Consider the following 27,213-nt stretch of genomic DNA (forward strand, 5'->3'; position numbering starts at 1 on the left):
ACAGCCTTCATTGTAGAATGAATGAAGACACTGGCACTGATGAAGACCTTGGCAGCTATTTCAAGTCATTGATGGTGGAGGTATTGGAATTATAGAAGAAAGCAAACACACAAATTTGACTAAAGGCGATTTTGTGACTTCTTTCTATTGGCCCTGGCAAACCAAGGTTATTCTGGATGGAAATAGCCTTGAAAAGATGATATATATATGAATGTATCTGATTTTTTTCCCCGTATAATTCTTACTTTGTGCATTTGATATTCAGTTGTGTTTGTAATCATGGAAAAATAAAAGCATATACAAAAAAAATAAAAAGAAATAAAATTAAGTTCACAATCTAACATTTTTAAATGTACTGCATTTTATTACATAAAAGTACAATTAGTAAAAAAACTAATTATTTTAATGCTTTTAACTATAATTAATAATTTCTTTCTCTCACTATAATGTAAAGTATTACTCTGAACCCCCACCTTATTTTTTATCTTTGTCTATTAATAAAGGAATTCATTATGATTTTTGAAAAAAGAAAGTTTTAAAATGTTCTGCGTACATATTAAGTTAGGTTAGGCCATCCAAAAGAAAAAGCAAAGCATCAACATTAAGTCATAGGCTAGCATTATACAAATGAGAACATGAACCCTCACCTTATACATTACTTAATATAAGTTAACTACAAAGAGCCTCTCCACTTACATTTTCATCATGCATCTTACATTTTAATGTCCTTACTCTTTTTTTTTTTTTTGAGATGGAGTTTTGCTCTTATTGCCCAGGTTGGAGTGCAATGGTGTGATCTCAGCTCACCGCAACCTCCGCCTCCTGGGTTCAAGCGCTTCTCCTGCCTCAGCCTCCCAAGTAGCTGGGATTACAGGCATGCACCACCACACACGGCTAATTATGTATTTTTAGTAGAAATTGGGTTTCTCTACTGGCCAGGCTGGTCTCGACCTCCCAAACTCAGTTGATCCACACACCTCGGCCTCCCAAAGTGCTGGGATTACAGGTGTGAGCCACTGCGCCTGGCCACGTCCTTACTCATTTATAGAAAAGGTCGTACATAATGCCCAAATAATAAAAAAGAATCTTTAAAATAAAATGCAAGCTGGGTACTGTGGCTCATGCCTGTAATCCCAGCACTTTGGGAGGCTGACGTGGGTGAATCATGAGATCAGGAGAGCAAGAGCAACCTAGCCAAGATGGTGAAACCCCGTCTCTCCTATAAATACAAAAGATTAGCTGGGCATGGTGGTGGGCACCTGTAATCTCAGCTACTCGGGAGGCTAAGGCAGAGAAATGCTTGAATACAAGAGGCAGAGGTTGCAGTGAGCTGAGCCAAGATCATGCCACTGCACTCCAGCCTGGACAACAGAGTGAGACTCCATCTCAAAAAAAAAAAAAAGAAAAGAAAAGAAAAGAAAATTGCTGGCCAGGCATGATGGCTCATGCCTGTAATCCCAGCACTTTGGGAGGGCAAGGTGGGAGTATCACCTTAGGTCAGCAGTTTGAGACCAGCCTGACCAATATGGTGAAACCCCATCTCTACTAATGGGAGAGGAATTAAAGAAATTATAAAATGTGTAAGCAAAAACTCAGTTATATGTAAGAAAATCCAGTTCCCCATGAGAAAGAGAAAGAGCTGGAGTCCTTTAAAAATTAACTGCCTGTTTTTCTATGGCTAGTGAGCCTTATCTCTCCTCCTTTCCCAGACATTATAAAGACCCTGTTTCTCTAGCTGTGCAGCTGCAAGGTTACTAGACAGATAAACTCAAGTTGTAAAACACTTGAGTAATGTAAGAAATAATATAATGCATATCTCAATTAATTAAATAACTATCTTTGTTTCTTGCTTCTATAATATGCTTCCCCCTGCACAGATCTCCCCCCACCCTACATAATGCTTAAAAGGTAACAACTTTGTTCAGGGCTCAGTCCTTTGGATGTTAATCCAACTGGGCTGGTGCACCTAAAGAATAAATATCCTCCTGAACCCCATCGGTCTCTCTGATTCCTTAACAATCCTGTAAAATTTCTGGGGGCTCATCTGGGATTGGAGAAAACAGATTTACTGTCTCCTTTGCCTGTGGGACTAGAGCCCCAGGGCTGGGGGAGACCTGGCATCCAAGGTGCACCACAGGGGAGCTTCACCCAGATGGAAACTGGCTCTCCCTACATCCTGGCACCCTGCCCAGCAGTGCAACGGAACTGGGGATGAGGCTGCAGGATGATACCAGCACTTCAGGAACTGTGGTAAGAAGGGCGCAAGGCAGGAAAGCCTGTCCCATAAGGATGAAGGGGAGCTTAATTACCTCGCAGGGACTGACAACTAATCCAACCCAGAGTGGCTGGGGGTGGCAGGAGTGGCTTGCCAATTTGGATGAATCTCGTGTCCCCACTAACACTGGAACTGGAAAAAAGGAGAAAATGGGCCAATAGAGTGGCAAGTGCAGCAAGGTAAAGCTTGCTGGCAGGGTGGCAAGAGTGGCTTCCCACTCCAGCTGGGAGTGTGTGGGTGTGTGTGAACCTACCTGGGACAGGAGAGAGGCTCATTTCATCAGATGAGGAGTCCTGGGGTAGAAGGGGTGTGTGTATGTGTGTGAATGTGGGAGTCTAACTAGGCTCACCCAGGACATGAGAGGCTCGTTTCATCCAGTGAGGAGTCCTGGGGCAGGGGAGGTGTGTGAAAGTGTGTGAAAGAGATGGTCTCAGGAGAGGCCAATGTGGGGAGTGATGTGGGGAGGCACAGATCCCTTAGCATGGGCTGTGTGCTTGGAGGTGAGTGTGGGAGAAATCAGACCTAGGATGTTGCATATGGCTGATAGGACCAGCTTCATAGCCACAGCAGGCTGTGACGGGGAAGGCATGATCCTGGCTAAGCAGCATCTGAAACTCCCATAATAGGACCCAGTCTAGTGGACCCAAGAGTGAAAGTGAGAGTGAAAGTGTGCCTCAAGGGAGGAAATGGGAGGGAAACCATCAAAACCAACTCCTTTGAAGTGCATGATAAAGATTTTAAAAAGGATTTAGAGGTGATTATGGGATAAAACTAGATGTTCAAAAGTTAGGGGCATACTATGAATTAAAATAGCCCTCTTTTAGTGTCAGATGGCTGGCTGAACACACTATAGAGAAATTGGCTGTGTGTTTTAAGGTGGTGACTAGAGTTGAAGGACAGCCAGGGCATTCAGACCCAGTCTTTATATTGACTCATGGCTAAATGAATGCAGCACTGCCTAGCAGTTTATTGTAGAATGCTCGCAGCTCATGCCAAGAGAAATCAGCTGTGCTGGCAGCTACAGAGATAAAGGGAAAGTCAGAGAGGCTTGTGGCACCCCTGAGCCAAAAGTGAAAGTAAAAAATCAGCTGCCCTGGCAGCTATGGAGACAAAATAAAAGTCTCAGTAAAGGCAAAAAAACTGGTTTTGCAAGAACCACGGGAGGTGCGGCGCGGTGGCTCATGCCTGTAATCCCAGCACTTTGGGAGGCCGAGGTGGGTGGATCACGAGGTCAGGAGATCGAGACCATCCTGGCTAGCATGGTGAAACCCCGTCTCTACTAAAAATACAAAAAATTAGCCAGGCATGGTGGCAGGCGCCTGTAGTCTCAGCTACTCGGGAGGCTGAGGCAGGAGAATGGCGTGAACCCTGAAGGTGGAGCTTGCAGTGAGCCGAGATTGCACCACTGCACTCTAGCCTGGGTGGCAGAGCAAGACTCCATCCTAAAAAAAAAAAAAGAACCACAGGAGGGAATAGAGACTCCTTCTCCCTACATTCCAATCTACCCCCTTTACCAAAGCTAACTGCCCCTAAGGGCAGTTAACTCCTCCTTAGGGGAGTTAAGTTCAAAGGGATACATGCTCCCAGTCTCACCTGAGAAGGAGAAATCAGAGCTCCGGGAAGTTAAGGTAAAAGGCTTGAAAAGTCAGGTAGGCCATCTCAGGTCTGGCCATGCCCAAGTTGTGCTTATACCTCTTAAGAGGACAAGACGACCCCCACTAGGACCCAGATGATGCAGTCCAGCTTCAACATCTATAAAGGTGCTGAGAAACACTTCTGCAAAGGCTAGAGGATGGTAAAAGGAAAAGGCAACCAACGTAAAAAATCTCAGAGGTGCTCCAGGGTGCAGAAGAAAGCACCAGCCAGTCTTATAAAACACTTTGTGAGGCATTTTGGTTGTACACTCCATTTAACCCTGAGGATGCTGAAAATCAGTGCATGGTAAATATGGTGTTTGTAAGGCAGACCCAAGGACATATCAGGCATAAATTGCAAAACTTAAAAGCTCCGTAGGTGTGAATGCTACTCAGCTTATTAAAGTGGCTACCAAAGTGTACATTAACCAAGATCAGAAGGCTGATCAGAGGCTTAAGAAAGACTAATTTACCAGCAGCAGCCCTTACAAGAAGAGAAGCTAGCTTTGCAAGGAGGCATGGATGCGAGCATGAACACGGTCATGGAAAAGGCTAGTCTGGAGAGGAGTTTAAAAACTTGCTGAGGCTAGAGAGAGATTAATGTGCATGGTGCAAAAGGAATGGATACTGGAAAAATGAATGTCAAAGGAATAAGAAGAATGGTTAAGGCCATAGTATAAAAAAAAAAAAATCACCGGCCAAGGGCTACTGCACCCAGGAAACCCAAGACCCCCTGCACCTGCTGTGGAAGGCAGGATATAAAGTGTCAGAAAAAAAAGCTCAAATCTACTCTAAAAATTTCCAGTATTTAATTAAGCTTTTATATAAGCCAAGAGGAAAGATGGCTTAGTAGTGAACAAAAGCTGGCTGTTTATGCACTTCCTACTCCAACCACCTGGCGTCAAATAAGAGAGTTCCTAAGGGCAGCAAGTTTCGGCCACATTTAAATTCCAAATTTCTTGCTCATCGCTAAGTTATTATACAAAGCCACAAAGGGGAGGAAAAAAGGAACCCCTCCTCTAGGAGGCCAACCAAGAGAAGGCTTTTAAATAAACCAAAGAAGCCTTGACTGAGGCCCCAGCTTTAGGGCTACCAGATCTAACTAACTAAGCTTTTCTTCTTGTATGTCCACAAGTGAAAGGGAGGCCATGGAGGACCTAACTCAAGCCATAACGTCATGGCCTTGCCCAGTGACATACTTATCCAGGCAATTAGATTCTGTGGCACTTGGATGGCCTCCTTGTTTTAAAGCCTAGCTGCCACTGCCCTACTGGTGCAGGAAGCTAATAAACTGACTTGAAAGACTGTGAATACCCTAAACCCGGCTACCTTGCTCCTCATTGAGTCAGTGGCAGGAGGCCCCCTCCATAGCCATGTGGACATGGTAAATAAAGTGTCCTCAAGCCAGAGAGATTTAACAGATCAGCCCCTTGGGGACCTGGAAGGCACCCTCTGGCCTATATTTGATCTGTGGAGCACGAGCATATTGGCAACTGCCAGCTAAATGGACAGGGGCATGTGTGTTAGGACCAATCAAGCCATCCTTCTTTCTAATTCCTCTAAAGCAAGAGGAGCTCTTCAAATATCCAGTTTATGATAAAAATAAAAGAAGAACTAAAAAAAAGCATAATCACAAAAATAGACACAAATGTCAAAAAAATGTAGATATAGGAAACTAAAAAGATAATAAATGGCCTCCTGAAAGAACCATTAAATATTATGGGCCAGCTACCTGGGCACAACACGGGTCATGGGGGTACCACACGGCAATCTATACACTTAATCTCATCATAAGGTTGCAGGCAGTCCTTGAAATCATAACCAATAAAACATCAAGGGCATTAGATTTATTGGCAATACAAGCAACACAAATAAAAAATGCTATATATCAAAATAAATTGGCTTTAAATTACTTCAGCCTCAGAAGGAGGAGTATGTAAAAAATTTAATTTAAACAACTGTTGCCTAAAAGTCGATGATAATGGCCGAACTGTCATGAAAATCACAGCTAGAATGTGCAAGTTGGCCCATGTTCCAGTTTAGACTTGGTCCGAGTGGTCCCTGGATTTCTTGTTTAAAGGATAGTTCTCATCCTTTAGAGGATTCAAAACCCTCACTGGTAAGTTCTTGCTTATTCCTGGCATCTGCCTTATCCTCCCTTGCCTTTTACCCCTGTTTTTTAGAAGTATTCAATCAACTGTAGAGACAATAATAACCTGACACACTACTGCACAGTTGATGGCATTAACCAGATATCAGCTGCTGCCAGTAGAAGCAGCTCAGCTCTGCAAAGAAGTGGCAAATAGTGGGGCTTTCTATTAACACTTTTGTTATAAAAAGCACCAAAGCGGGGAATGGAACAGGAATTAAAAGAAATTTTAAAATTCGTAAGCAAAAACTCAGTTATATGTAAGAAAACTCAATTCCTCCTGAGAAAGAGAAAGAGCTGGAGTCCTTTAAAAATTAACTGCCTGTTTTTCTGTGGCTAGTGAGCCTTATCTCTCCTCCTTTCTTAGAGATTATAAAGACCCTGTTTCTCTAGCTGTGCAGCTACAAGGTCACTAGACAGATAAACTCAAGTTGTAAAACATGTTTTTCCTTAAAAAGTAAAAAATAATGTAATGCATGTCTCAATTAATTAAATAACTATCTTTGTTTCTTGCTTCTATAATATGATTCCCACTGCACAGATTTCCCCCCTCACCCCACAAAATGCTTAAAAGGTAACTTAACTCTTTGTTCAGGGCTCAGTCTTTTGGTTATTAATCCAACTGGGCTGGTGCACCTACATAATAAATATCCTCCTGAACCCCATTGGTCTCTCTGATTCCTTGTCAATCCCATGACACTAAAAATACAAAAAATTACCCAGGCATGGAAACAGGTACTTGTGATCCTAGCTACTTGGGAGGCTAAGGCAGGAGAATTGCTTGAACTGTATAGTCAGAGATTGTAGTGACCAGACCATGACACTGCACTCCAGCCTAGGTAACAGGATGAGAGTCTGTCTCACACACACACACAAATGTAAATTGCCAACTCCTGTTTTCTTTAAAAAAAAAAAAAAGAAAGAAAAATATTGGCACATGCATCTTTATTTCTGCCTTTTAGGGGCTTATTTAGATATGGGTTAATGTCTCCCATGACATAAAATGCTGAAAGAAATAGTGATACACGTTGGAATGACAGTTTGAGTCTGCTGACTCTAAAGGTAAATGTTACAGAAGCAGAGAAACTGCACTACCCCAAACAGGGAATAAGTGTAGCAAGTGATAACTGATTATTAAGAAGAAACATGAATAAGCCAATTTAACAATAAACACAAAATTTTAGACAAGACACATCCTAAAAACACATTTGAGAAATTCAAATACTCTCTAGCCAAGACAATTGACTTCAGACTATGCCACGACAAAGCTATATTTTAAAGGTTGTAACAGGTAGCTTTTTGTTAAGGTCCAAATCGCAATCAAAGATTACAATAAATACAAACTATTAGAACAACATGGCCCCATCAAAAAATTATAAAATTTTCAAAAGCAACCATAAAAAGTATATAAAGTAATTTTTAAAATTTCAAATAAATTGAATAGGCCAGGTTTGGTGGATCATTCCTGTAATCCTAACACACTGGGAGGCCAAGGTGGGAAAATCACATGAGGTCAGGAGTCTGAGACAAGCCTGGCCAACATGGTGAAACCCTGTATCTACTAAAAATACAAAAATTAGCTGGGCATGGTGGCATGTGCCTGTAACCACAGCTACCTGGGAGGCTGACACACAAGAATTGCTTGAACTCAGGAGGGGAAGTCTGCACTGAGTGAAGATTGTACCACTGCACTCCAGCCTAGGCAACAGAGAAAGGTTGTCTCAAAAATAAAATAAAATAGGCCAGGTGCAGTGGCTCATGCCTGTAATCCCAGCACTCTGGAAGGCTGAGGTGAGTGGATCATTTGAGGTCAGGAGTTCAAGATCAGCCTGGCCAACATGGTGAACCCCCATCTCTACTAAAAATACAAAAAATTAGCCAGACGTGGTTGCAGGAAATGGTAATCTCAGCTACTCAGGAGGCTGAGGCAGGAGAATTGCTTGAACCTGGGGGACAGAGGTTGCAGTGAGCCGAAATGGTGCCACTGCACTACAGCCTGGGTGACAGAGAGATACTCTGTCTCAGAAAAATAAATAAATAAATAAATTCAATAATATTCAGTAAGTTAAATAGGAACACAGACAACTACTGAAGATCAGAAAAATTAGTATAACAACAAGAAATATTAAAATAGCAAAAAACAAAATCTATGGATATAAAAAATATTAAAATTAACTGAAAAATTTCTTTAAAAATGATGTAAACATGAAGAGGCTGAACAAAGATATTTATAACAAACACACATATAAGCAAAATTTCAAAAATCACAGACAGAATTTTGGGAGCCATAAGATAAAAATGATGTGTCATTTATAAGCATCGTCTTATAGGATAAGAAGTGAATTTATCAAAAAAAATTTTTGGCCAGGTGCAGTGGCTCAGGCCTGTAATCCCAACACTTTGGGAGGCCAAGGTGTGCAGATTACGAGGTCAAGAGATTGAGACCATCCTGGCTAACACAGTGAAACCCCATCTCTACTAAAAATACAGAAAATTAGCCAGGCGTGGTGGCAGGCACCTGTAGTCCAAGCTACTCGGGAGGCTGAGGCAGAAGAATGGCGTGAACTCAGGAGGCGGAGCTTGCAGTGAGCCAAGATAGCACCACTGCACTCCAGCCTGGACGACAGAGCGAGACTCCGCCTCAAAAAAAAATTTTTGCCGGTCAGAAGGAAACTGATATTGTTAAATTTATAATAAAAAAAAAAGCTGTCAAGTAAGAATACCATCAGCAAAATTGTACTACCAAATAAAAAGAAGTCCGTCCAAAATAACCAAATCCTGGCTGGGCATGGTGGCTCAAGTCTGTAATCCCAGCACTTTGGGAGGCGGAGGCAGGTAGGTCACAAAGTCAGGAGTTCGAGAACAGCCTGGCAAATATGGTGAAATCCCATCTCTGCTAAAAATACAAAAATTAGCAAGGCGTGATGGCAGGATTCTTGAGGCAGGAGAATCACTTGAACCTCGGAGGTGGAGGTTGCAGTGAGCCAAGATCATGCCACTGCACTCCAGCCTGGGTGACAGAAGGAGACTCCATCTCAAAAACAAAAATAAATAAACAAAAACAAAATAAAATGACCAAATCCTGAGAAAGTATATTGGCACTACATATGCCCTACATATCAAAAATACTGAAAGGAGTTTCTTCCACTGAAAATACCATAATGCAAGAGAACAACACATAATCACCTGAAAATATGCAACTTTCGGCCGGGTGCGGTGGCTCACGCCTGTAATCCCAGCACTTTGGGAGGCCAAGGCGGGTGGATCACGAGGTCAGGAGATCGAGACCACGGTGAAACTCCGTCTCTACTAAAAATACAAAACATTAGCCGGGCGCGGTGGCGGGCGCCTGTAGTCCCAGCTACTCCGGAGGCTGAGGCAGGAGAATGGCGTGAACCCGGGAGGCGGAGCTTGCAGTGAGCCGAGATCGCGCCACTGCACTCCAGCCTGGGCGACAGAGCGAGACTCCGTCTCAAAAAAAAAAAAAAGAAAAAGAAAATATGCAACTTTCTGGGAAAGATACGTACATACACACAAATGGAATTTCTTAACATTATCATAATGGTGCAGAAAACATTTTAAATTATTCTCTAAAATTTAAAAAATAAAACTATAGAAATTATTATGGACATCTGTTAATGAATATACAACATAAAATATATAATTTGCAAAATCAATAACAAAGTTGAAGGCAGATGTAATGGTGAAGAATTTTTGTATGCAACTGAAGTTAATTTTTTACCACATTCAAAAATATTTTTGGATCTTTTAGAGGTTTTATGTAATTCCCCAAGTTACCACTAAGAAAATATCTGTATAGATACACAAAAGAAAATAAGAAAAAAACTGAAAGCGTATCAATACAAAAATCAAAAAAACACAGAAAAGACTGAAAGAGAAAACGAGAGACAAAGATACAAGAATCAAATAAAACAATTAATAAAATAACATTAGTACGATTTTCTCTTTCAGAAAATGAGAACAGATGAGGCCAAAATAATGTTACACAAGCTACATCTTAAGTCAAAAATTGTCATATTTTATAAAATGTACTTTAAGTCGAAAGACAAATAAGGACATTAAACAATATACAGATTCATTCACTGGGAACCTATGACAACTTTGTTTATACATGTGTGTATTTGCGTGTGTGTGTCTCAAATCAGGGTTTCAAATATATAAAGCAAATATTAATAAAATTGAATACACACAGAGCAATAAAATTCTAGTAGGATATTTCAATACCCCACTTTCTGCAATAATAATAAAATGAGGCAGAATATTAGTAAGGAAACAGAGGACTACAGGCAGTAAAAAACAATTATTTCTAATGAAGGTATAAAGAACAAGTGACAGAAAACTACAGGGAAAATATTTATCCAGGCAAACAAACAGAAATAATTATATGGGCAGTAGATATATGGTTTATTCATATTTAATTTTGTGGAACAGTCTTAAAGTGTACATAGTTAAACATTGTCACATATAAACTAAAAACTCAAAACATAATTAACTGGTGTGATGTGGCATACCCAAAAATATATAACAAAAAAGTTAAATTGCAAAATATTTAAAACATGGAATGTAAAACTTATTGGATACCATCAAGTAGATCAATGTACTCAGGAAAGGAATTTTAAAACATAGGGAAAAAGTAGGGCGGGCACAGTGGCTCAAGCCTGTAATCCCAGCACTTTGGGAGGCCAAGGCGGGCGGATCATCTGAGGTCGGGAGTTCGAGACCAGCCTGACCAAAATGGAGAAACCCGGTCTCTACTAAAAATACAAAATTAGCCAGGCGTGGTGGCACATGCCTGTAATCCCAGCTACTAGGGAAGCTGAGGCAGGAGAATCGCTTGAACTTGGGAGGCGGAGGTTGCGGTGAGCCAAGATCGAGCCATTGCACTCCAGCCTGAGCAACAAGAATGAAACTCCGTATCAAAAAAAAAAAGTAATAGGTGGCTCATGCCTGTAATCCCAGCACTTTGGGAGGCCGAGGTGGGTGGATCACGAGGTCAGGAGTTCAAAACCAGCCTACCCAACATGGTGAAACCCCATCTAGATTAAAAATACAAAAATTAGCTGGGCATGCTGGTGCACACCTGTAATCCAAGCTACCCAGGATGCTGAGGCAGGAGAATCACTTGAACCTGGAAGGCAGAGGTTACAGTGAGCCAAGATCACGCCATTGCACTCCAGCCTGGGAAATTGAGTGAGACTCCATCTCAAAAAAAAAAAAAAGAAAAATATCTGCATAAATCTGTTGGTACACTATATAAAATAATTTTAATATCAATAACAAACTGGAAAATATGGAGGCATAGTTTTTGTATTCAATTGAAGTTATGAGATTTAAAAATATTGTTTTATCTTTAAGATGTATGTAATCTCCAATTTTCAAGATCATTACAAAGATAATATTTATAGAAAGTATGCAAAAGAAAATAAAAAATAAAGCATGCCAGTACAAAATTAAATGAAAATTAAGAAAGTAAAACAGGAAATAAGAAAAATATAACTACTAGAAACACATAAAACAGTAACAATATAACTGGTAATAACAACTTCATTTCTTTAAGCAATCATTTTAAGTATAGATTCATTAAACTACTTAATAAAATAAAATGTAACCTTAGGACTTTGGAAGGCCAAGGTAGGCTGATCATTTGATCCCAGGAGTTCAAGTCCAGCCTGGGCAACATGGCAAAATTCTGTCTCTACAAAAAATACAAAAAAGCTACCTGTGTGTGACGGCACATACTTGTAACCCAGCTACTTGAGAGGCCAAAATGAGAGGATCATCTGAGTTTGGGGGGTTTGGGTAGCAGTGAGCCATGCAAATCAGCCTGGTTGACAGAGTCAGACACTATCTCAAAAATAAATGAGGCCAGACACAGTGGCTCACACCTGTAATCCTAGCACTTTGAGAGGCCGAGACAGGCAGATCACCAGAATTCAGGAGTTCAAGACCAGCCTGACCATCCTGGTGAAACCCAGTCTCTACTAAAAATACAAAAAAGTAGCCCAGCATAGTGGCAGGCACCTGTAATCCCAGCTACTAGGGAGGCTGAGGCAGGAAAATCGCTTGAACCCAGGAGGCGGAGGTTGCAGTGAACTGAGATCGCGCTGTTGCACTTCAGCCTGGGCGACAAGAACAAAACTCTGTCTCAAAATAAATAAGGAGGCGGAGGCTACAGTGAGCCAGAATTATGCCACTGCACTCCAGCCTTGGTGACAGTAAGATCTTGTCTCAAAACAACAATGACAATCATTTTAAAAAGGCTAAAATTATACCCTATGTTTTCTGATAAAAACTGAATGAAATTGGAATTAAAAGCAAAAGTCAAACTGGCAAATTCAAAACTATGTGAATATGAAACACACTCTTCAATATATTCTTGCTCAGGGGTCAAAAAATTTCATTCTTCAAAGATGTCACTACAACATACAGTTAAAAGCTACAGAACATAAACAATGTGATACTGACACAAAGATAAACAGATGAAAGAACAGAACAGAGAGCTCAGTAATGAACCCTTCTGTATATGATCAAATGATCTTCCACTAAGTTCCCATGAGCACAAAACAGAGAAAAATAATCTCTTCAAAAAATGATGTCGAGGTCAGGCTCGGTGGCTCATGATTGTAATCCTAGCACCGCTGAGGTGTGCAGATCACTTGAGGTCAAAAGTTTGATACCAGCTTGGCCCTCATGGTGAAACCCCGTCTCTACTAAAAATACAAAAAATTAGCTGGACATGGCGGTGTGTGCCTTTAATCCCAGCTACTCGGGAGGCTGAGACTTCCCTAGTACTTAGCCATAAAAATAATTAGCCATAAAAATACTTAGACATAAAATAACTAACAAATATTTTAGAAAAAAATACAGGAAAAACACATGACATGGGTCTTGGCACCATTTTCTTAGATACAAAATTAAATGCATGAGCAACACATGAAATAACAGAAAAGTTTAACTACACTAGACTTCAAAATTTCTGCATATCAAAAAACAATTCAAGAGTAACAACATCGCTTAGGAAATGGGTGAAAACATTTGCAAATTACATGTGAAAGAAGTTAATATTCAAAATATAAACAACCCTTAAAACTAAACAGTAGCCGGGCGCCGTGGCTCACGCCTGTAATCCTAGCACTTTGGGAGGCTGAGGCGGGCGGATCACGAGGTCAGGAGATTGAGACCATCCTGGCTAACACAGTGAAACCCCGTCTGTACTAAAAATACAAAAAATTAGCCAGGCATGGTGGCGGGCACCTGTAGTCCCAGCTTCTCAGGAGGCTGAGGCAAGAGAATGGCGTGAACCTGGGAGGCGGGGCTTGCAGTGAGCTGAGATCATGCTACTGCACTCCAGCCTGGGCAACAGAGCGAGATGCTGTCTCAAAAAAAATAAAATAAATAAATAAATAGTAAAGTTGAATAACTTGATTTAGAAATGGACAAACAAAATTTTCATTAGAAAAGTATACCAATGAGAAAAAGCATTTGAAAGGACAAACAAAATTACTAATTTGTAGAGAAAAAAAAACACAATGACAAACAAAATCACCTCACACCCATTAGAATGGCCACTATACATTTTTTTAAAAACACCAAATCTGTTGATGATACAATAAAAATGAAACTCATGTTGAATGTTGGTGGAAAACAAAGATGCAGCCATTATTTTAAAAAGTTATAAATGTTCCTCATTTATAAATCTATATCCAAAATATGTAACAAAGGCCAGGCGCAGTGGCTCAAGCCTGTAATCCTAGTAATTTGGGAGGCCAGTGGGGCAGATCACCTGAGGTCAGGAGTTTGAGACCAGCAGGACCCTGTCTCTACTAAAAATACAAAAAATTAGCTGGGTGTGGTGGTGGGTGCCTATAATCCCAGCTACTTGGGAGGCTGAAGCAGGAGAATCACTTGAACCAGGGAAGCAGAGTTGGCAGTTAGCCAAGATCACACCACTGCACTCCAGCCTAGGTGACAGCAAGATTCCATCTCAAAAAAAAAAGCAACACAAGACCTGGAAGACATATTTTAAAATCCATCTTTATTATACCAGCATTCACAAAAGCCAAAAGGCTGAAGCAACCCAGATGTCTCTTGATTTATAAACATATCAAAAAGTGTAACATATACATACAATGGAATATTATTCCACCTTAAAAAAAAAGTCGTCACATTTTAAGATGAACATTGAGAATATTATGTCACCTGAATTAATCCAGTAACAAAATTATAGACACTGTATGATTCCACTTACATGAGATATCTTAAGTAGTCAAAATCATAAAAACAGAAAGTGGAAGGTTTGTCTGTCAAGGGCTGGAGAGAGGGTAAAATGAGCAGTTGTTACTTAATAGGTATTTAGTTTTGCAAGATGGAAAGTCTCTAGAAGTCTTTTGCATAACGATGTGAATATATTTAAAATGCCTGAAATGAACAGCTTTTTTGGAGACAGGGTCTCGCTCCGTCACCCAAGCTGGATTGTATTGGCACAATTTTGACTCCCCGTCAATCTCCCATGTAGCTGGGACCACAGCTGCACACCACCATGCCTGGCTATTATTAATTTTTTTTATAGAGAGGGGTCTCCATATGTTCCCCAGGCTGGTATCAAGTTGTTGGGTCCCAGGAATCCTCCCGTCTTGGCCTCCCAAAATCCTGGGATTACAGATGAGAGCCACAACCACACCAGGCCCTGAAATGTACACTTCAATAAATTTAAGATGGTAAATTTTATGTGTTTTTAAAACAATGTCTTTAAAGAAAAACTGAAAAAAAAATCCAAATTATAAATCTTTTTGAAAATTACAAAAATTTTCAAATCACAAAAGTGTTTCTCTCAAAAAAGGAAATATATATGCATCTTTAAACACATGGTGAAAATAAGACTATCTCTATGACTACTCACTTAGGCAAGATAAAACTACCACCAAAAATCAGCTAAGAAGGAATATAAGCTAAGCCATAACTAAAATTGAGGTCATATTTATAGATAAACACACATACATATGTAATCTAATTGTGATAGACATGCATAATTTATCTCTTAGTTAAACCTCAAATTGACTTAAAATGTACAAAAAGAATTGCAAATTCTCTGAAATTATAATATGTAAGTAAAACCGATAGACACAATAAACTGCTGAAGCTGGGTGCGGTGGCTCATGACTGTAATCCCAGCACTTTGGGAGGTCGAGGTGGGCAGATCATAAGGTAAGGAGTTCAAGACCAGCCTGACCAATATGGTGAAACGCCATCTCTAATAATAATAAAAAAATTATCCAGGTGTGGTGGCGCACCTGTAGTCCCAGCTACTCAGGAGGCTGAGGCAGCAGAGGGGCTTGGACTCGTAAGGCAGAGGTTGCAGTGAGCTGAGATTGTGCCACTGCAGTTTAGCCTGGGCAACAGAGTGAGACTTCATCTCAAAAAAAAAAAAAATCCTAAACTGAAGAAACACACTAATATAGAAATTCAAAAAAATAATAAGAGAAATGTTTACTCATAAAATCTGGTATGCCACATTGATGAATCATTAAGAAGAAATTGTCAGGCTGGGTGCAATGGCTCACGCCTGTAATCTAAGCACTTTGGGAGGCCGATGGGGGGCAGATCACCTGAGGTCAGGAGTTTAAGACCAGCCTGGCCAACGTGGTGAAACCCCTCTAGTAAAAATACAAAAATTAGCCGGGCATGGTGGCACATGCGTATAATCCCAGCTAATTGGGAGGCTGAGGCACGAGAATTGCTTGAACCCAGGAGGTGAAGGTTGCAGTGGGTCAAGATCGCACCACTGCACTCCAGCCTGTGTGAGAAACGGTAACTTATCTCAAAAAATAACAATAATAGGCCGGGCGCAGTGGCTCACGCCTGTAACCTCAGCACTTTGGGAGGCCGAGGCATGCCAATCACGAGGTCAGGAGATCGAGACCATCCTGGCTAACAGGGTGAAACCCCGTCTCTACTAAAAATACAAAAAATTAGCCGGGCATGGTGGCAGGCACCTGTAGTCCCAGCTACTCAGGAGGCTAAGGCAGAAGAATGGCATGAACCCGGGAGGCAGAGCTTGCAGTGAGCTGACATCACACCACTGCACTCCAACCTGGGCAACAGAGCGAGACTACGTCTCAAAAAAAAAAAAAAAATAATAATAATAATAATAATAAATTTGTCTAGGTAACTGCAATATTTAACTGTTACTATGTACTCATCATATACAGGTATTTTGAATCATTGGCATGCACTGTGTGGCAGTAAAATTTCACGGAATATGCAGCGTATAAATAGAAGATTCTAATAAGAATCTTATAATAAATTAGCATTTAAAAGAAACTAGAGTTGCTTTTTGTGCTTTAAATACATGCTATTCCTACACAAAATGAAACTGCTGTAATCCAACTTTAGAAGCGAAGAATAGCCAGCCTTATTTTTTATTTATTTGTTTTTTTTAGACGGAGTCTCGCTCTGTCGCCCAGGCTGGAGTGCAGTGGCGCCATCTCGGCTCACTGCAAGTTCCGCCTCCCGGGTTCATGCCATTCTCCTGCCTCGGCTTCCCGAGTAGCTGGGACTACAGGTGCCCGCCACCATGCCCAGCTAATTTTTTTGCATTTTTAGTAGAGACGGGGTTCACCATGTTGGCCAGGATGGTCTCAATCTCCTGACCTCGTGATCTGCCCGCCTCGGCCTCCCAAAGTGCTGGGATTATAGGCGTGAGCAACCGTGCCTGGCCTACATTGTTAAATATAGAAAATATACATATGTATTTTGCATAATAGGGTAAGACCCCCTGATATGTAAAACAAATATTAGGAAATAAACTATGTTATTATTTAGAGGCTGAAAAAAGTAAATGAAAATCCTGTAATTCTTTTTGCCTGCAGCAAACTTAAATTTACAAGTAACTATTTTAGTAAATATGGAGTACCTACTAATTATCTAATTTACTTCAGGCATACCATGCAAATTCTAGCACATTGTCCTAAATATCTGAATCTAAAATTACAAACAAATTTGAAGTAGAAAATAGAAAGTAAAAATGTATAAGGAGAGTGACATCAGTGAGATGAAAAGATTAAAAGTGTCCTATTTTCAAATCCCCTTACAGCAAAAACAAAGTCAGCCATCTCTGACAAAAATGCCTTCATGAGAGAAATAGGCATTATGGCTCACACCTGTAATGACAGCCACATGGTACAATAAGGTTGGAGAACTGCTTCAGGCCAGGATTTTAAGACCAGCCTGTGTTATGTAGCAAGACAACATCTCCAAAATAAGGGCCTTTAAGAGAGATTTGAGATCCAGGGACACAGTTGTGAAACGCTGTTAAAGCTTAAGTTTGAAAAATGTTCTATTCAGAAGGCAGACCCTTATTCAAGTGGGAAACTAAAGGACCCCTGTTCTTGGCTACAGACCAGGCTAGGGTGTACCCAACTTGGTCCCACTGAGAATTCTGACCTTACTCTGTAACCATCCCAAACTCCTCCCAGCCACAGTCTGGGAGAGGTTGGGCCATTCCAGACCTGGAGGAAGGTGCCCGTTTACAGCCACGTAGACAGGCCTGCAGACCTTGGCCTTTACTGTGGCCCTGAAGCGGTTCAGTGACTCAGTTTCATTTACCTGAGCCACAGTCTATGGCCAGTTCTGCCTACATAGAAACCCACACTGTTACCTGAGGAAATGCTCTCTGGTACTCACTGAAAGCCATACTCATCCACATCCTGATACAAGGCCCACAATATGCAGACCCGACTGCAAAAACCTGCCCTATTGTCTGCCTTATGGAGCAAAGTCCTGAAGGATATTCAGTCTGTCCAAAAATAAAATAAGAATTACAACTACCCAAGTCCCTGTATCAAGCCAACTAAAGGTGAACCCTAGTGCAGACCCAGCAGCCTTGTGACCAAGCTACAACCCCTCTTCACTACAAATTCAGAGGGCGTCTCATCACCCTAAGAACTCAATAAAAGATCTTTACCTTCTGAAATCAGTTTATGAAAACTTGAAGAAGTGTTTTCTTCATCAGATTCAGACACCAATACAAAACTATATTGTGCCCATTGTCAACGGTTCTATTTTAATGTAACATGGGAAGTAGGTGGCAGAAGAATTTGCCAAAGAAATAAAAAAATCCATTGAAATTGAAGAAAAGTGGCTGGGTGTGGTGGCTCACACCTGTAATCCCAGCATTTTGGGAGGCCGAGGTGGGTGGATCACAAAGTCAAGAGATCAAGACCATCCTGGCCAACATGGTGGAACCCCATCTCTACTAAAAATACAAAAAGTTAGCCAGGCATGGTGGCATGCACCGTAGTCCCAGCTACTCGGGAGGCTGAGGCAGGAGAATTGCTTGAATCTGGGAGGCAGCGGTTGCAGTAAGCCGAGATCATGCCACTGCACTCTAGCCTGCCCATAGAGTGAGACTCCATTTCAAAAAAAAAAAAAAAGAAATTAAAGAAGAGTAAGTAAAAGTTGCTGTTTGTAGATCATACAATCTTATATTTAAAATACCATACACAATACATTAAAACCTGCCTAAACTAATAAATACACTCAGTAAATTAGTAAAATATAAAACTAACATACAAGTATATGTATGGTCTCATAAACTTAAAACAAACTGATAAAATAGAGGAGGAAAAAAATCTTAGTTACTATAGCATTGTTATAAATTTCAGAGAAAAAAATTAACCAATGAGGTGAAAAATCTTTACAATAAAAAAATTAAATCAATAAAAATGTTAGAAAATATCCAAATAAATTTTAAAATAGTTTATGTCTATGGATGGAAAGAATAAATATTATTAAATTGCCATATTATTCAAAGTGATCTATAGATTCAATAAACTTCCTATCAGAATTGCAGTGGTATTTTTTTCCTAGTAATAGAAAATACAATTCTAAAAGTTACATGAAACTAAAATAAACTTCGATAGCCAAAGCAATCTTGAGGAAAAAGAACAAAGCAGGATATTAAACTTACAATTTCAAACTACATTTCAAGACTATATAGTAATAAAAACAGAATGGACTGTAAAGAAAAATGAACAAAAAATGCAACAGAAACTGCTACTCTAACACATTTCAGACGTGATGCAAAAAGAGTACTTAAAAAATAGTTTTAGTTTCTCAAAATCATGCAGATATTTGTGTCCCCAAAACAATGGAAAAAGAACTAGATGGTGCAGTCTCTTATATGTCCTGAAGAGGACTTTCGCTCTCACTGTGAATTTGAAGGAAGCTCACCGAAAGAAAAGTAGAATCATTAGAGAATTTAAAAGCATGAGACAGAAGATGTCCCTTTGTGAGAGCAAAATTAAAAAACAAAAAAACAAAAACAAGAAACAGCACCCAGGAACTATTTCCTTTGGAACACAGCTTCCCAAATCACATTTTAAAAACTGGCTTTCTCTTTGACCTTGGGACCTCTAATCTGTGTCATCTGTTGTGTTCATTTTCACTCCCACATACCTGGGGGGTTGGCAATCATCTCATGTCTCTTCATTGTCAAAGGTTTTTTCCCTTGCTCCAGACAAGTGATCAGGCCTGGCTTAGAGGCAACAATACCTGTTTTATTAAGAATACATAGCATGAATCTTGCTCACATTCTCCAATTACAAGCTAGTACTGTGCTCAGCAGAGAGGATGTTATCAAATATCCTAGTAAATTAATACCAAAATACTAAATCGTAACAGAAATTTCTTGATATTTAGAAAACACTTTCAACCTGTAGGTTTATTTTTCTTAGAGACAGTTTCGCTCTTGTTGCCCAAACCAGAGTGCAATGGTGCGATCTCGGCTCACCGCAACCTCTGCCTCCCGGCTTCAAACGATTCTCCTCTCTCAGCCTCTGGAGTAGCTGGGAAGACATGCCTGCGCCACCGTGCCAGGCTAATTTTGTATTTTTAGTAGAGATGTGCTTTCTCCATGTTGGTCAGGCTGGTCTCAAACTCCCAACCTTAGGTGATTCATCCGCCTCCGCCTCCCAAAGTGCTGGGATTACAGGCATGAGCCACCGCACCCAGTTTTGCTTGTAGATTTTTTAATTTTACTACCTGGTGTGACTGAATCAAAAGTTGGTGGTGGCAATTAGATTTTCAGGTGGGGACAACAATATTTTATGCCACTAAATTTCTGGACTTATCACTAATTTAGAGTGAAGAACACAGCTCAACTCAGGCATGTGGAAAGTTTGGATTAAGATTAAACATCTTGGCTGAGCGCAGTGGCTCACGCATGTAATCCCAGCACTTTGAGAGGCCGAGGCGGGCAGATCACGAGGTCAGGAGATCGAGACCATCCTGGACAACACAGTGAAACCCCGTCTCTACTAAAAATACAAAAAAAAAAAAAAAAAATTAGCCAGGCATGGCGGCGTATGCCTGTAGTCCCAGCTACTCGGGAGTCTGAGGCAGGAGAATAGCATGAACCCGGGAGGCGGAGGTTGCAGTGAGCTGAGATCGTGCCACTACACTCCAGCCTGGGTGACAAAGCGAGACTCTGTCTCAAAAAAAATAGATTAAACATCTTGAAATTCTTTTCTAAATGAACACATTCTGAAGATTTTCTGGAAAAGGGGCATCTGAAACTCTTTTATGCAAAGAATAAATTACTAAAAAGCATTTCACAAAAAGAAGAAATAAAACCTTTAGGGTATATTATGAATTATATATTCAAGTTATCCTCACCAAGGAAGACCAGGTTTCTGTAGTTCTCTAACATCACATCCCTATATAAATCCTTCTGTGCAGTGTCCAGGCAATGCCACTCCTCCAGAGAGAATTCTATGGCCACATCTCAAAATTGCAATGGTCCCTGGAAAACACACACACACACACACACACACACACACACACACACACACACACACACATTTTTACCAAGTGGCCATGGGCGGGATTTTTAATTTGACTTAAGGTAAAATTAGAGAGTAAAGACAATTGGTTCTGACTTATAGGACTGACTAAAATTATCCAATAAAATAATTCTCGACACAGAAATATTCTCTAATGTATTCTGTAACTCTGAGAAGAAAGAGCAGCATAAGATCCACTACATCAGTTTATTTATGATATTTTTCTAGATAATAAAGTAGAAATTTAAGATCATAAATATGAACATGCACATTTTTGAGTGCTATATTTACAATATACAGAAGGAGTTGTGAATGTGGTGGAATAGTTAAATATTAAATTTGAACTCAATTGAACGTGGCCACAAACAATGGTCATCAAGTCCGAGAACAGGTTATGTGAGCCCCTTGAGGTGTTCATCCAGCACTGTTTCAGAGAAATCTCTATTTTGATCTATTCTATATGTTAGTTATTGAAAAATAATAGACAATCACAAAAACAAGTTGACCTTTTTGTGTTCCTTCAGCCCAGTTGCGAAGGGCCCCTGTGACTGGGCCTCATGCCAAACAACTTGTTACAAAAAGAGCTAGGGTCCCAGACCGCACCAAAGCTTCAAGAGACCTCTGCTCATCTGTGCACGGAGGGGTGGCTGACTCTAGAGCCCAGGCTGTTGCTTCCCAGTACCTTGGTGAATCCTCCATAGTCTGGTGAGTGTGGTGTCTGACCCTGGAGCCCAGGCTGTTGCTTCCTGATCTGGTGATGAATCCCCCATAGTCTCATGAGTGTAAATATGTATATATACACATCTTTTTTCCCTTCTCCCCTTCCCATTGCAATTTGCTTATGATATCAATTTGCTTCTTATATCTGCATTGCCATTTACTTGGGATAAAGCTTGTTTACCCTTAAAGGTATTGTGTGTGTGTCTTTTCTTCTCCCCTTGTGCATTTCCCACACAGAACACCATATTTCTCAGAGGCTTTGTTTGTTCCTTTTTATTATTTTTCCTTTAATCTTGTCTGCAAGCCTTATTCTGGCAAGGTGGCCTTCAAACTCTGATATCCTTTCTTCTGATTGGTCAATTTGGCTATTGATACTTTTGTATGCTTCAGGAAGTTCTCATGCTGTTTTTCAGCTCCATCAGTCATTCATGTTCTTCTCCAAACTGTTTATTCTAGTTAGCATTTCCTCTAATCTTTTATCAAGGTTCTTAGCTTCTTTAAATCGGGTTCGAACATGTTCCTTTAGCTCAGCAGACTTTGTTATTACCCACCTTCTGAAGCCTGCTTCTGTCAGTTCATGCATCTCATCCTCTGTCCAGTTCTGCACCCTTGATGAAGAGACATTGTGATCAGCTGGAGGAGAAGAGGCACTCCGGCCTTTCAGCATTTTTTTGTTGATTCTTTCTCATCTTCATGAGTTTGTCTAGTTTTGATCTTTGAGGCTGCTGATTCTTCGATGGTTTTTTTTGTTTTGTTTTGTTTTGTTTTAGACAGAATCTCACTCTGTTACCTAGGCTGGAGTGCAGTGGCATGATCTCGGCTCACTGCAACCTCCACCTCCCAGGTTCAAGTGATTCTCATGTCTCAGACTCCCGAGTAGCTGGCACTACAGTCATGCACCATGCCTGGCGAATTTTTGTATGTTTTAGTAGAGACAGGGTTTCGCCATGTTGGTCAGGCTAGTCTCCTGACCTGTAGCGATCTGCCCACCTCAGCCTCCCGAAGTATTGGGATACAGGCGTGAGCCACCACGCCCGGCCTCGGATAGGGTTTTGTGGGTACTTTTTTGTTGTTGATGCTGTTGTTGTTGCTTTCTGTTTGTTTGTTTGTTTTTCTTTCAATAGTCAGGCCCCTCTTCTGTAGTGCTGCTGCAGTTTGCTGGGGGGATCACTTCAGGCCCTATTCATCTGATCCACTCCCGTGCCTGGAGATGTCACTCAAGGAGGTTGGAGAACAGCAAAGACAGGTGCCTGCTCTTTCCTCTGGGATCTCTGACCTCAAGAGGCACCAACCTGATGCCAGTAGGATTGCTCCTGTATAGGGTGTCTGACAACCCCTGTTGAAGGGTCTCACCCATTTGGGTGGCACAGGGAGCTGAACCCATTTAATGAAGCACTTTGACTTTCCTTTGGTGGAGCAGTGGGGTGTTTCCTGAGGGGAAACCCACTCATTTGGGCTGCCTGAATTCCTCAGAACTAGCAGGAGGAAAGGCTAAGTCTGCTGGTCCACAGAGACTGCAGCCACCCCTCCCACTAGGGTCTCAGGCCCAGGGAGACCAGAATTCTGCCCCTGAGCCCCTGGCTGAAGTTATTGGAGTTCCTGCAGGGAGGCCCTGCCCAGTGAGGAGGGATGGGTCAGGGTCAGGCCTGAAGAGACACTCTGGCTGCAGTCTGCCACAGCCAGAGTGTTGGGTTGTAGGGGACACCTCTTGAGACCAAGCTGTCCAGCCTCCTTGGATCTAGCAGGGGAAAAGTGTGGCCAGGAGATATAGAGATGGCTGCTGCCCTTCCTGAGCCCAGGGAGCTTAGCCTGTCAGGCAGTTGTGAGTCCCATTGCTGGCTGTTGTCCCTCCCCTAAGTATCTCAAAGGGCTTAGACAGCAGCCAGCCACAGCTGTGATACTGGTCACCCTTCCCCTGGGAACTTGGCAGGCTTAAGCAGATTCTAGCTGAGAGGCTGTTGAGGATCTGCTCAGCTCCAGGGTTGTGTCAGGCATAATAAGTTTCTCTTCAAAGGGTAACTTCCTTGTTCTTTGTTCTCAAAATCAACTTCCTTGTATGTTCCTGCTCCTAGCTACCTGCTCTGCAAACAACTCTTCCCACCAGTCCCAATCTGTAACCCACATCTCTTCTTTATTTGGAAGAAGTCCTCCTCACTCCTAGTTACCTGCTCTGTAAACAACCTTCCTGCCAGTCTCGATTTAAAATAGCCAGTCGAGTTAGCTTAGATTATGTGGTCATACTCCCAGCCAATGGGGACAGGTCCCAGAAGTAGGGACTATGTTAGCAATAATAACTCCTTCCCTCTCTAGTACAGTGTGCTCTTGCAACAACCAGAGATATGAGCAGCCCCCTTCTGCAGAAGGAAATTTGCCTTGCTGAGAAATTCCTTGTTTGAGTGCTTGTTTTCTTTGTGACTCTGAGCTCTTGTTTCCAACAGCTGTGACCTTAGGCTCTGGTGGCGTGGGTTCACAAGTGGAATCTTCTGATCCATGGGTTGCACTGTTCCACGGAAAAAGCACAGTTTCCTGGGCTGGGTAGCATGCTCACTCACTGCCTCCCTTGGCTGGGGGGTAGGGGCTTCCCAGCCCCATGTGGGTGTCAGGTGGGTTGCCGCACCACACTGTTCTTCCTTCTTCTCCATGGTTCCTACCAGCCACCTAGTCAGTTCTGATGACAGAACCTGGATACCTCAGGTGACGGTGCAGGATTCACATGCTATTATTGTTTCCAGAATTGGTGGGTTCTTGGTCTCACTGACTTTAAGAATGAAGCTGTGGACCCTCGCAGTGAGTGTTACAGTTCTTAAAGGTGGCGTGTCCAGAGTTTGTTCCTTCTGATGTTCGGATGTGTTTGGAGTTTCTTCCTTCTGGTGGGGTTCATGGTCTTGCCGGCTCAGGAGTGAAGTTGCGGACCTTTGCGGTGAGTGTTACAGCTCTTAAGGTGGCACATCTGGAGTTGTGCGTTCCTCCTGGTGGGTTCTTGGTCTCGCTGGCTTTAGGAGTGAAGCTGCAGACCTCTGCGTTGAGTGTTACAGCTCATAAAGGCAGTGTGGACCCAAAGAGTGAGCAGCAGCAAGATTTATGGCAAAGAGCAAAAGAACAAAGCTTCCACAGTGTGGAAGGGGACCCGAGCGGGTTGCCGCTGCTGGCTCAGGCAGCCTGCTTTTATTCTCTTATCTGGCCCCACCCACATCTGCTGATTGGTCCATTTTACAGAAAGCCGAGTGGTCTGTTTTGACAGGGCACTTATTGGTGCATTTACAATCCCTGAGCTAGACACAAAGGTTCTCCACGTCCCCACTAGATTAGCTAGATACAGAGTGTCCACACAATGGTTCTCCAAGTCCCCACCAGAGTAGCTAGATACAGAGTGTTGACTGGTGCATTTACAAACCCTGAGCTAGACACAGGGTGCTGATTGATGTGTTTACAAACCTTGAGCTAGATACAGAGTGCCCACTGGTGTATTTACAATCCCTCAGCTAGCCATAAAGGTTCTCCAAGTCCCCACCAGACTCAAGAGCCCAGCTGGCTTCACCCAGTGTATCCCACACTGGGGCCGCAGGTGGAGCTGCCTGCCAGTCCCACGCCGTGTGCCCGTACTCCTCAGCCCTTTGGTGGTAGATGGGACTGGGCGCAGTGGAGCAGGGGGCCGCACTTGTTGGGGAGGCTCTGGCCCCGCGGGAAGGCAGCTAAGGCAAGGTGAGAAATTGAGCACAGCAGCTGCTGGCCCAGGTGCTAACCCCCTCACTGCCCAGGGCCAGCGGGCCGGCTGGCCACTCCAAGTGCGGGGCCTGCTGAGCCCACGCCCACCCGGAACTCGCTCTGGCCCGCAAGCTCCACGCGCAGCCCCGGTTCTTGCTGGTGCCTCTCCCTCCACACCTCCCCGCAAGCTGAGGGAGCCGGCTCTGGCCTTGGCCAGCCCAGAAAGGGGCTCCCACAGTGCAGCAGCGGGCTGAAGGGCTCCTCAAGTGCCGCCAAAGTGGGAGCCCAGGCAGAGGAGGCGCCCAGAGCGAGCGAGGGCTGTGAGGACTGCCAGCACGCTGTCACCTCTCATTATGATTCTTTTCTATGGGATGCTGCTTCTAGTCAGCCATCTTAGCCCCACCCCCACCAATTTTTCTTTGAACATCTGATAGAATTCAGCTGTGAATCCACCTGGTTCTGAAGTTGTTTTTGTTTGGTTGGCAATTTTTTTAAATTATTATTTCAATCTTGCTGCTTATTATTAGTCTGTTCAGAGTTGTTGTTGTTTTTTTAATCTAGGAGGGTTGTACATTCCCAGGAATTTATTCATCTCCTGTAGGTTTTCTAATTTGTGCATGTAAAGGTGTTCACAGTAGCCCTCAATGATCTTTTGTATTTCTGTGGCATCAGTTGCAATATCTTCTGTTTCATGTCTAACTGAGCTTGTTTGGATCTTCTCTCTTCTTGGTTAATGCTGTTAATGGTCTATCAATTTTGTTTACCTTTTCTAAGAGCCAGCTTTTCATTTCATTTATCTTCTTTTTGTTGTTGTTGTTTCAGTTTCATTTAGTTCTGCTCTGATCTTTGTTATTTCTTTTCTTCTACTTGGTTTGGCTTTGGCTTGTTCTTGTTTCTCTAGTTCCTTGAGGTGTTATCTTACGTTGTCTACTTATGCTCTTTCAGACTTTTTGATGTAAGCACTTATTGCTATGAACATTACTTTTAGCACCGCTTTTGCTGTATTCCAGATATTTTGATAGCTTATGTCATTATTATTGTTCAGTTCAAAGAATTTTTTTTTTTATGATCACAAAGAGGCCACATTTTTTTTCTTTTGATAGAGTCTCGCTTTGTTTCCCAGGCTGGAGTGCAATGGCACAATCTGGGCTCACTGCAACCTCCACCTCCCAGGTTCAAGCAATTCTCCTGCCTCAGCCTCCCAAGTAGCTGGGATTACAGGCATCTGCTACCACCCCCAGCTAATTTTTTTGTATTTTTAGTAGAGACAGGGTTTCACCATGTTGGCCAGGCTGGTCTCGAACTTCTGACCTCAGGCGATCCACCCACCTCGGCCTCCCAAAGTGCTGGGATTACAGGCATGAGCCACCACACCCGGCCTGAGGCCTCATTTTTTTTTAATTGACAACTCAATCTCTAGATACAGTATTGCATGAATTTTGAGAGGATCAACAATTATATTATTGATACAAACTCATGAGCATTTATATAAAACTACCACTCTAGGTTTTGGTGTGTTTTGTGCCAGCTACTTTAGGGAATAAAAGAAACATAAAGGACCTCAGCTACTTGAATTCATGAGAATCAGCTTTCAAAAAAAGCACATATGTCATCTCATAGAATACTTAACATGTCAAACCCAGGAAAATCAGTAACTATGTGACAAAAGGAACACTTTAAAGGAAAGTTGATGATTAAAATATTAGGCTAAAATATTAAGAACTTTAGCAACTGGATCAAGGAACCAGAAAGTGTAGGCACACTGGGAATTTTAAGAAAAGATCCCCATGTTCTCCTGCACAATGAGGACCACATTCCAAAAGCATAATTCTCTGCTACCAAAAGCACCAAATCTCTGCTACAAACCAT

General features: G+C 41.9%; 1 pseudogene; it reads right to left on the reverse strand.

Moving 5' to 3' along the window:
* The window catches only part of LOC100591369, a 46,559-nt pseudogene extending 19,346 nt beyond the window's left edge, over positions 1-27,213 (reverse strand).

Source organism: Nomascus leucogenys, chromosome 10, assembly GCF_006542625.1.
Source record: "Nomascus leucogenys isolate Asia chromosome 10, Asia_NLE_v1, whole genome shotgun sequence".
Classification (NCBI taxonomy): domain Eukaryota; kingdom Metazoa; phylum Chordata; class Mammalia; order Primates; family Hylobatidae; genus Nomascus; species Nomascus leucogenys.